Below are 9,575 nucleotides of genomic sequence, written 5' to 3'. Positions count from 1 at the left end.
AAACACGATTTAACACCATCCACCTTGTTTCCTGATCCCCTCTTTTTCCTTCTTTCATTTTCTCACCATTTACCTCCACTCTCTCATATGAATATCAGACTAAGAAAATAAAAAGAAATGTTCCAATATGGGTTTTCTTTGTAAACTCTGCTAAAGGTTAAGACTCTGTGTGGGATATATACTGTATCTGGAGACATGAAGAAAAAGCGCTGGATTGGGTTGTGGTTATATGTATTTTAAGGGTCAGGAAGACTGAGTATGAGATTATCATAAATTGTATATTCTCTATTCATAAGAAAAAAACTACAAACATTACAAAAAACAACAACAACATGGGACTAGACAGATTATTTGGCTGGATAAAACACAAAAATGTAAGAATTGTGTTCTATAAGATGATTTGACAGCATTTACTAGCCATAAATATTCAGAAAACTGCATTTGCATTATTTTTGTTAAAAGAAATGTATTTTAATAACAGAATTTGAACATAGCTGTTTCCCTTGCAAGCAGCACATGCCACCATACCCATACATATCAGATACCTATTAGGCGGTCTACTTCTCATTAAAATACATTTATACACTCATTTTAGTGGCTTATTATGAGTAATTTATCACATACACTACCATTCAAAAGTTTGGGGCCGGTAAGCTATTTTAATGATCTTAAAATAAGTTTAATGTTCTTCATTTTATAATTTGAATGTTCTTAAAATAACTTTTAGCATCCTAGATACATTTCTGATGGTAAATTTTACACTGAAGTTTCCACTGAAGTAGTCTCAGGTCTTTACAAGCAGACAGATGCATATGGAAACACAAAAACTCGCAGAATTATTACACTGTCACTTTATGTATTTGATTTCATTCACTCACATTATTTGCATCAGATAACAACAGAGAGGGTTAGACTATCATTCTTTCCATGCATTATGTTGCATTTTCTAATGAAGTTAGCAGACAAATGGCCAATAACTTCATTTTTATTTACTCAGCAAAACATTTTGAACTATTTTGGACACTAACAGCATTTCAGCAGTAGTCAAAACATATTTAGGCTTCTCTCTTCTCCTCACAGCTAGTGGAGTGTGAGGGATTTTTTCAGCAGAAAGCAAGGCATGATGGGCCAGGGAGGGTGTGGGGCCAGCATTTCTTCAGAGGCCCGGCAGCAGGGAGAGCAGGGTCTCTTTGAGATGCAGAGGGGGTTAATTCGAAGCACAATGGAATGAGCTGACAGGGCCGGGGACTTGTTCCAAACAGTGGAGCCCGATGCCCACTGAGGCACTGAAGGGCCAGCGAGGTCGTGTTCAGCCTGTTGTGCCATTAAGTCAGGCGGGAGGGGGTTGCCGGGGGAGCGGGGAGGAGTCGGTGGAGGCCCACGCTGTGAGGCCGTGGGGGGCATTTTAATCCCCTATTACTTGGACAAGAGATTAAAAGATTCCTGCTTGCTTCTAGCAGTGCCTGGATGATGGCAGTTTGAGCACAGGTTTTATTTTTAGCTTAAACACATGGAATAAAGTGAGAGCCTAAGGCACTTTTGATTTGGGCCACTTAGCTGAAAAATTGATGTCATTGTTCTGATAGCTTTTTGAGGATTGCTCACAAAAGCTCGGCTAAAGTCAAGCTTAGGACTGAGGTGTTGATTTGACAAGCCACTAAAATTGGGAGAACAGGGACAAAAGGTGCATGACGACAGTGAGAGGATTTTATGTGTGACTGTGAAGAGGGCCGTATGGTGTGAGGAAATCAGAGAAAATATGCAAGCGAGAGAGGGGGGTTGGCAAAAAACACGCTCACAAAAAACAGGGGAAATTTGTGAGGAATTTGGCCATGATGAATGAACTCTGCTCAGTCCCCACAAAAATCACTCAATGGCAAATAAACATTCCTATCGTTGCTGCTGTGTCCCCTGGTGGCGGCCTGCATAACCTGAATGTCTCGGTCCCATTTCGTGCCTTATTTCGAATAACAGCCTGTCAGATAGTATCTCCCCATCAGCTCAACGTACACACAGCCGTCCCGCTCTCAGCCACACAGGAGCCAGCGTGGGGTCAAGAGCTGCTAGTCAGGGCCTTGTTTTTTGTTGATCCAGGAGGGCAGCTGATGAGAGCTCTACAGCAATGCAAACAGTCTTGTGTTCCTTGTCTTGTAGATACCAATCGTCTGCGTGCATTGTCAAAGGGCTGAGCTTCAAAATTTACCTGCTGACCCTGAATCTGTCAGCGAGGTGAGTGATGAAGGACACGGACTTGCTAAATGCAAACACTGCAGGCTACGCTGAGAGCCAAGAGGTGCGCTTGTTCAAGACTCTCGTGAACACGCCAGGAGTTGCTTCTCTCAACTCATCATTGAATCTGATTTAAATGACATGATGTAAGGATTGTAGCATTTTAGAAAATGTTAATCTATGTTACTACATCAAACCTAGAATGCATGATACAAAATCTTACATGAAATGCATGGAAATGTCATGGATTCAGTGGTTTTTTCAACACAAAATATGAAACTGACATAATATTAATTTAAATTAATGTATTGTATAATAATATGTAATATTATTGACAAAACGTAAAAAAAACAAACTGGAAAAATTCCATAGGAAATGCACGAGGGGCATTTTAACCCCCTTTATGAAAATTTTAATGCAAACTAAATAAATAAATACATAAAAAATTTAAATATGAATACTATGAATAATAAAGAGTCAATTATTTTTGCAATGACTTCTAAACTGTATTATTGGCCGCTCTCTTACACTGTACTAGTTTCATGACTCACGTATGAAGTGATTTCAACTCAAATCAATAGTTCATTTAGTATGTGGAATGTGCAATATGTGGGATAATTGTACACCAGCTACTCATTATTGCAAAATAAACCTCTTCAGGTTGACACGAGGTCTGAACTATTGATTTTATCTATTTATTTTGTGATGATGGTCAGCTGACTATACATTATCCTTTACACAAGTTCTTGTTGTTACATTATAGGTTCTTCAGATCAATCATTTGGTATAGGCTACATGCTTTCTAAAGAACTTGACAAGGTTTCCGGAGCTTAAAATGTGTTCTTGACTTTGTACTAGCTGGACCCTTTATTTTTAAGAGTGCTGGAACCTATTTTATCTCCCCACATTCCAACAGCGGTAACTGCTTAAGACACTGATGTCAGATCAGCTCTTCAAGGTTGCTCTTCGCCCTCATGCTGTCTGTCTGAACGACGGCTGATACAGCATAAGTGTGCGGGGGGTTCCCCTGGTCTGTCTCGCTCACATGATGTGGTCAGGCATCTCTGCATTCCTGCAATAACACTCACCCCTCCCCTCACCATGTGCTGCCATCAGGGCCTGCAACTCCCCCCACACCAGCCCCAGATCGCCACTTAAACCTGCGTTCAGGACTGGATCAAAATAACCCCATCGGGAGCAGATATCACTCATCTTAGTCAGCATAGAGTCATGATCCAAATGAAGACTTCACTGACCAGACAGCTTCAAAACCTACAACCATGAAGATTTACCCCAAAACTAGTGACTTATAGCAAGGCAAATAACCAATCTGATAGAGAAACTGCATGTTGAAGGGAAAATCTCATTGCTACACTATTGACAATTCATAATGCACCTCTTTAGCCCGCAAAACTATACTAACGTGACCGGATCTTAAGTCACCATCCTGACCTTCATGGATCCATGATCAATCTGAACATGGGAAGCATGCACATGTGTTACAACTTGCTGCTGCTTTCAACAGCATTTGACCAAAGTCAGTTCACTCCGAGACCATGTTTGCAACACCTCTTGGCAGCTGTTTCAGGCATGCAAGACCAAAACCTGTCTACTTGAATGGGGAAATACTGACATCCCAAAAACTGCTTGACAAACTCATAGTTAAATAACATATTTCAAATCAGCAACAATCTGACATAAACTGCCCCATCTTGGTATATACACAGTCTTTGATTATTGCCAAGCTAACAGAATGCTAAAACACATAGTACACAAACACTTTTTAAAATTTCATTTTAAAAACGGATAATGAACTGTTTTATCTTTTAGTATTGCTCTGATTTCTCAGCATTTCTCAGTATTGCAGAGCATGGATTTATAATTATCATTAAAATGCTAATCTAGATAAGTTGTCCACTAGGTTTCACACACAGCAATTGTCTGATACCATTTCTGTGAGTGGATGTTTCCCCCATTAAATAAATTATTCTCCTCATCTGGAATATAGTAAAGCTGTTTGTAAAAAGTAAGGATCAGGAAGTGTTTCCAAGGACGGTTTATTGTTCTTAGTATGTGAATGATAACACACATTTTATCGCTCATACGAGAGCTTTAGGAATTTGTCCTGCCAGAATTAGATAATTTCCAAATCTGACACGCAAAGTGTGTGTGTGTGTGTGTGTGTTTGTATGGGTATATGTAAGATATAGCCAGAGAGGAAGAGAGAGGGAGGAATAGACAAGGAAAAAGACAGAGGAGAGGAGGAAGGGAAAGGAAGAGACAAACCTTGTCATGACCCCCAGCTGAGAGGAGAGGCTGCCCAGGATTTAGTGTTGTTTATGCAGCTGCCGAAAGCACCCAGGAGATCACAGCAGTGGAAAAGACATATACACCCAAATTCCACACCTTCACAAGTCACAAAAACACATCTAAAAGTGCTCAATGATGAAACAACATTCTGCATTTGGAATGACTCCTTCACTTTTTTCGTTTCCCACTGTAGGACTGAGGAGGTGAATTCAGATCCATATCACCATATCATCTTGCATTTCAAAACCTCTACCGCTGTCACTCAAACTCACAGGCCGTTACCTTTTACTGACATCTGAATTTCTCAATCACAATCTTGGTCTGCCTGAATAGTGATACACAGAATTTGGATGCTTTGTATTACACTCAAAATTCTTCTGCTTCACATCGGCTTTAAAGTGTAACAGCAAGTCTGCAGTGGAGCTGAGGAAACACAGGGTCTAAAGCACCATTTGTCTAAGTATTATAAATCTAAGAAAATGTTTCCCACATACTGAGCAGACTCCTCCCTCCTTGCTTACTCCAGAAACAACAGGTCACAGGTAATCAATAAGACATTAGCGATAGGCATGCACTGTTTTTCTAAAGCATATCTTCACAAACTGAAACAAAATAGTGACAATTTTTAAAACAGCCACTGAAAATTGCTTCTTCAATATTCAAACTTAAAACCGCTTCTACTGAAATTGAAATAAACAGACTGAAAATCACTTTGTCATTTTCTATTTTCCTTTACTTTTAACTTCATTATAAGTCTATAATATAATAAATTTTCTCTTTCTGTCAATTACACTCTATCTTTTGTTATTACACTACCATTCAAAAATCTCTTAAAGGGTTAATTCACCCAAAAATGAAAATTAGGCTGTGTTTTTCCCCCGAGGCATCCTAGGTGTATATGACTTTCTTCTTTCAGACGAATCCAGTCGGAGTTATATAAAAAATTGTCCTGGCTATTCCAAGCTCTAATATTGCAGTCAGCAGCTGTTGCAGTGCTTCAAGTAAAACACAGCCTAATTTCATTTTTGGGTGAACTAACCCTTTAAGCTCACCAAAGCTGAATTTTCAGCAGCTATTACTCCAGTCTTCAGTGTCAAATGATCCTTCAGGGATCATTCATGCCAATTTGCTGCTCAAAAACATTTCTTATTATCCATGTTGAAAACAGCTGTGCTGCTCAATATTTTTGTGGAAACTGTAATACATTTTCCAAAGGATTCATTTAATGATTAGAACGAAATAGAAATCTTTTGTAACATTATAAAAGTCACTTTTTGATAAATTTACTGCATTATTATAGCTGTTTTGCACATGCACATTTTGGTATATTTGGATATCTGCATGCCCAAATGCTTTAGAAAATACCAAAGTTAAATATTTGCCATACCAATAAAGCTTGCTAAAATTGCAATTGAAATGGAAAAGGTAGTTGTTGCCGGTTGCACAGCTGGTGAAAATGCAATCTGCTGCTAATTTCTCTTTTAACACGCTACTGCCTGTTACATCCAGCCTCACTGCCAATACACACACATTCCTGCAGACGAGACCTTGTAAACCACATAATAAAAAAATCATCATGAAGATGGAAACAGAATCCCTGTTGGAGGTGAATGTAAATGATGATGCTAGACATTCTAGACATCATAATGCATCCTAATTATCTAGTGTAAAGTGTCTCTCAGTATTTTGGAAAGTGCTGGATGGACTGAGAGCCAATCCAGAAGTCAACAGCCTTAAATAGAAGATACTCATTGCAGCTAAACGGACGCTGAAAATGCTTGACATACTGTCTAGCAAATGACGTCAGCGGCAAATGTTTATCTAAGTTATCTGAGGCTGGCTGTCAATCCTGTTAAAGATGCGCATATGTATATGATCTCCATAGCAATAATAAAAGTTCTGAGCAAATAGCAGAAATGTTCAATTCAGGGCTATTTTTAACCAGATCTGACATTGGTAAAGAACTGTGCTGGGATTTGAAGCGGGTCTGATTTATTTGAGGGTAAATACAGTCATATTTCTGGTGCTGCAGGAGGGTTATAAGTGGGGGTGTGGAGACGAGACATCCCCGTTAGCTGAGCACTATTTTCAGGATCATGCTGTCATGTGCCCAGGGGCTCAAAGTATCTCCATACAGTTTAGCTGTTTGAAGAATCTGAGAGAGAGAGGGAGGCATGTCAGACATGGGCCCTGTCAGTTAACCTTAAAAAAGACGAAAATAATGATATTCCAAAAAAGTCCCGGACGCCAAGACCACAAATATAACTTTAAATTAGACAACATGCCCTTAGAGCGTACTCAAAACTCTAACAGCCTAGACAACAGCAGCAAGAAGCCCAAGCAAAGCCGTTAACAACCTAAGAAACAAGACACAAAAAGCTTTTTTTTTTTTTCAGACCAAAAAATAGCATTAAAATCAGCATTCCAATCAGAATGTGGCTGAAATAATTTTTTCTTAATAAAAAAATGAGTTTGGGATGGGACCGAAGGCAAACTCAGGGAGTGTTTGGAAAACCTGCTTGAAAAACTAATTTGCATTTATTTGATCAAAAATACAAGAAAAAATTTAATATTGTGAAATATTATTATGATGTAAAATAACGTTTTTCTATTTTAATATACATTAAAATCTAATTTATTCCTGTGATGCGCAGCTGAATTTTCAGCATCATTACTCCAGTCTTCAGTGTCACATGATCCTTCAGAAATCATTCTAATATGCTGATTTATTATCAGTGCTGGAAACTGTTGTGCTGCTTCATATTTTTTGGGAACCTGTGATACTTTTTTTCAGGATTCTTTGATGAATAAAAAGTTAAAAAAGAAGAGCATGTATTTAAAATAGAAATCTTTTCTAACAATATACACTACAGTTCAAAAGTTTGGGGTCAGTAAAATTGTATTCTTTCTTTTTTTGAAAGAAATTAAAACTTTTATTCAGCAAATTGAGTGTTAAATTGTTAAGAAGTGATAGCAAAGATTTATATTGTTAGAAAAGATTTCTATTTTGAATAAATGCAGTTTTTTTTTACTTTTTATTCATCAAAGAATCCTGAAAAAAGTATTGCAGTTTCCAAAAAAATATTTGGCAGCACAACTGTTGCCAACATTGATCATTCTAATAATAAATCAGCATATTAGAATGATTTCTAATGTAATGGCTGATGGAAATTCAGCTTTGCATCACAGAAATAAATTATATTTTAAAGAATATTAAAATAGAAGTTTTTTTCTGTATTTTTGATCAAATAAGCTGTGCTTTAATGCACAAACACTGTGGCAGAAATGTAAATATACTTCTTAAACTAATGCAGTAACTATATGAACAAAATTCTGAACACCCATTTTACAAACCACAAAGATTGTTAATTGACATCTAACAGAAACCAACTTTAGATGAAACCACAACTGAGCTAGTGTTTCCATTACAGGATGAACCCCATGAAACCTCAAGAAAATGTCTGGGTCATATTTCACCCTCAAGTAAGAAATAATAAATTATATTTTGCTTAAAGAAAATTAAGCCTTTTTTTAAACACAAGTTGTTTTCTTTTTTCCTTTCGGGCCGGTTCACACAGAACACGTTTTTGTGTTTAAAAATGCAGGACACAGGACAGCAGAATGGAAAAACAATGCAAGGTCTTTGGACAAGTTTTTAAAACTTATTTTAACTCGAGCACCACGTTTTTAGAATGGCGTGTTACATGCGAGACCATCAAACATGTCCATCTAGTGCATATTTGTATAGAAAAACAATGGAAAAGCACTGCAGTGGAATACAAAAACACGTTCTGTGTGAATGGCCCCTTACGCTCCTTACCGTAACACAACACATCCCTTTTGACATAACTTTAATTAAAAAAAATACAAATTAAAGGCTTGCCAAGGCTTGTGTTCTTTAATTTATGCTGTAAAAATAATTGCCTTGCAACATTACAGTAATGAGAGCATGGGAGGCCAATGTGTTATGCATTGTAAAATTTACTTTTACTTACTTTTTTACTTTTAATGAATTGGGTGAAATGTGACCTGAACATGTTTTTGCAAGATTGACCCACCAAAATGCTCAGCATGTAAATAAAATACCTTTAGAGTATTAGCCTGAAATATTCTGAAAATACCACCGTGTGTACTGTATATAAGCTTTCAGATGCAACAAACCAGTAAGTCATCCTCTTTTGAATTCTGAATTATTAGAGGAGAGACATTTAAAAGAGTCTTTAAAGGTTTTATGAAACCAAGAGTCAGTTGCGACAGTGTGCAAGATGAGAGGACAGTGAGGAGCAGAGGGAGTCGAGTTGAAAAACACAATGTTGAAAAGATGAAAAGTACTGAGGGAATGTGAGGAATGAGCTGGGTTTTGTCAGTCACTCACTCCAAACTCAAGCGAGAGCTCTTTAACCAGCAGCGGCACCCCTCCTCTTTTCTCTCCATCCAACAGTCCCTCGGCCATTGACTCTCTTCTTTCACTCCTTCCACAGCTCCTCTTCTAAAGAGCTAAACTCTCTTTTCTGCTTTTGGGATCTTGCTCACAAACACACACACACACACACACTGATTCATTTGACTTCAAAGCAGCACCACATCGACCTCTCTCTCCCCACAAATCACTTTCCTTTTTATCCGTACTCACCACCCTTTTATTCTCTCTCCCCTCATTCTCTCGAGTCCCACAGCCCAGCAGCTGTAGAGTTACAAAGTGAGACGGTGAAGGAGGGAGCGATTTAAAGAGATTGCTGAAAGACAGCGCAGCTTCGAAAATAAAAGACTTCACGGGTAAACAAATCTCCATACCGTCGACTGTTTTCAGCCTCTAAGCTTAATTAGTCTTTTCTCTCCATCTCATCACCCGTCTATCTTTCCTTCGCCCTCACCTACAGACATTCCTGCACTGTTAGTCGCTCTCTTTCTCTCAAAGAGAGCAAAAAGCCCAACACGGCTCTGCTTTAGTGTCCTGCTGGGAAAGATCAGGTGGGGATGATGGGAAGGCTTCCCCTGCTTAGCGTCTCATGCATGGAGTGTTTAACCTTCTCATG

This window comes from Sinocyclocheilus rhinocerous, unplaced genomic scaffold (assembly GCF_001515625.1).
Source record: "Sinocyclocheilus rhinocerous isolate Xijiao unplaced genomic scaffold, SAMN03320098_v1.1 scaffold1252, whole genome shotgun sequence".
Lineage (NCBI taxonomy): Eukaryota > Metazoa > Chordata > Actinopteri > Cypriniformes > Cyprinidae > Sinocyclocheilus > Sinocyclocheilus rhinocerous.
The sequence above is the reverse complement of the archived record's forward strand: the minus strand, read 5'-3'. Positions refer to the sequence as shown.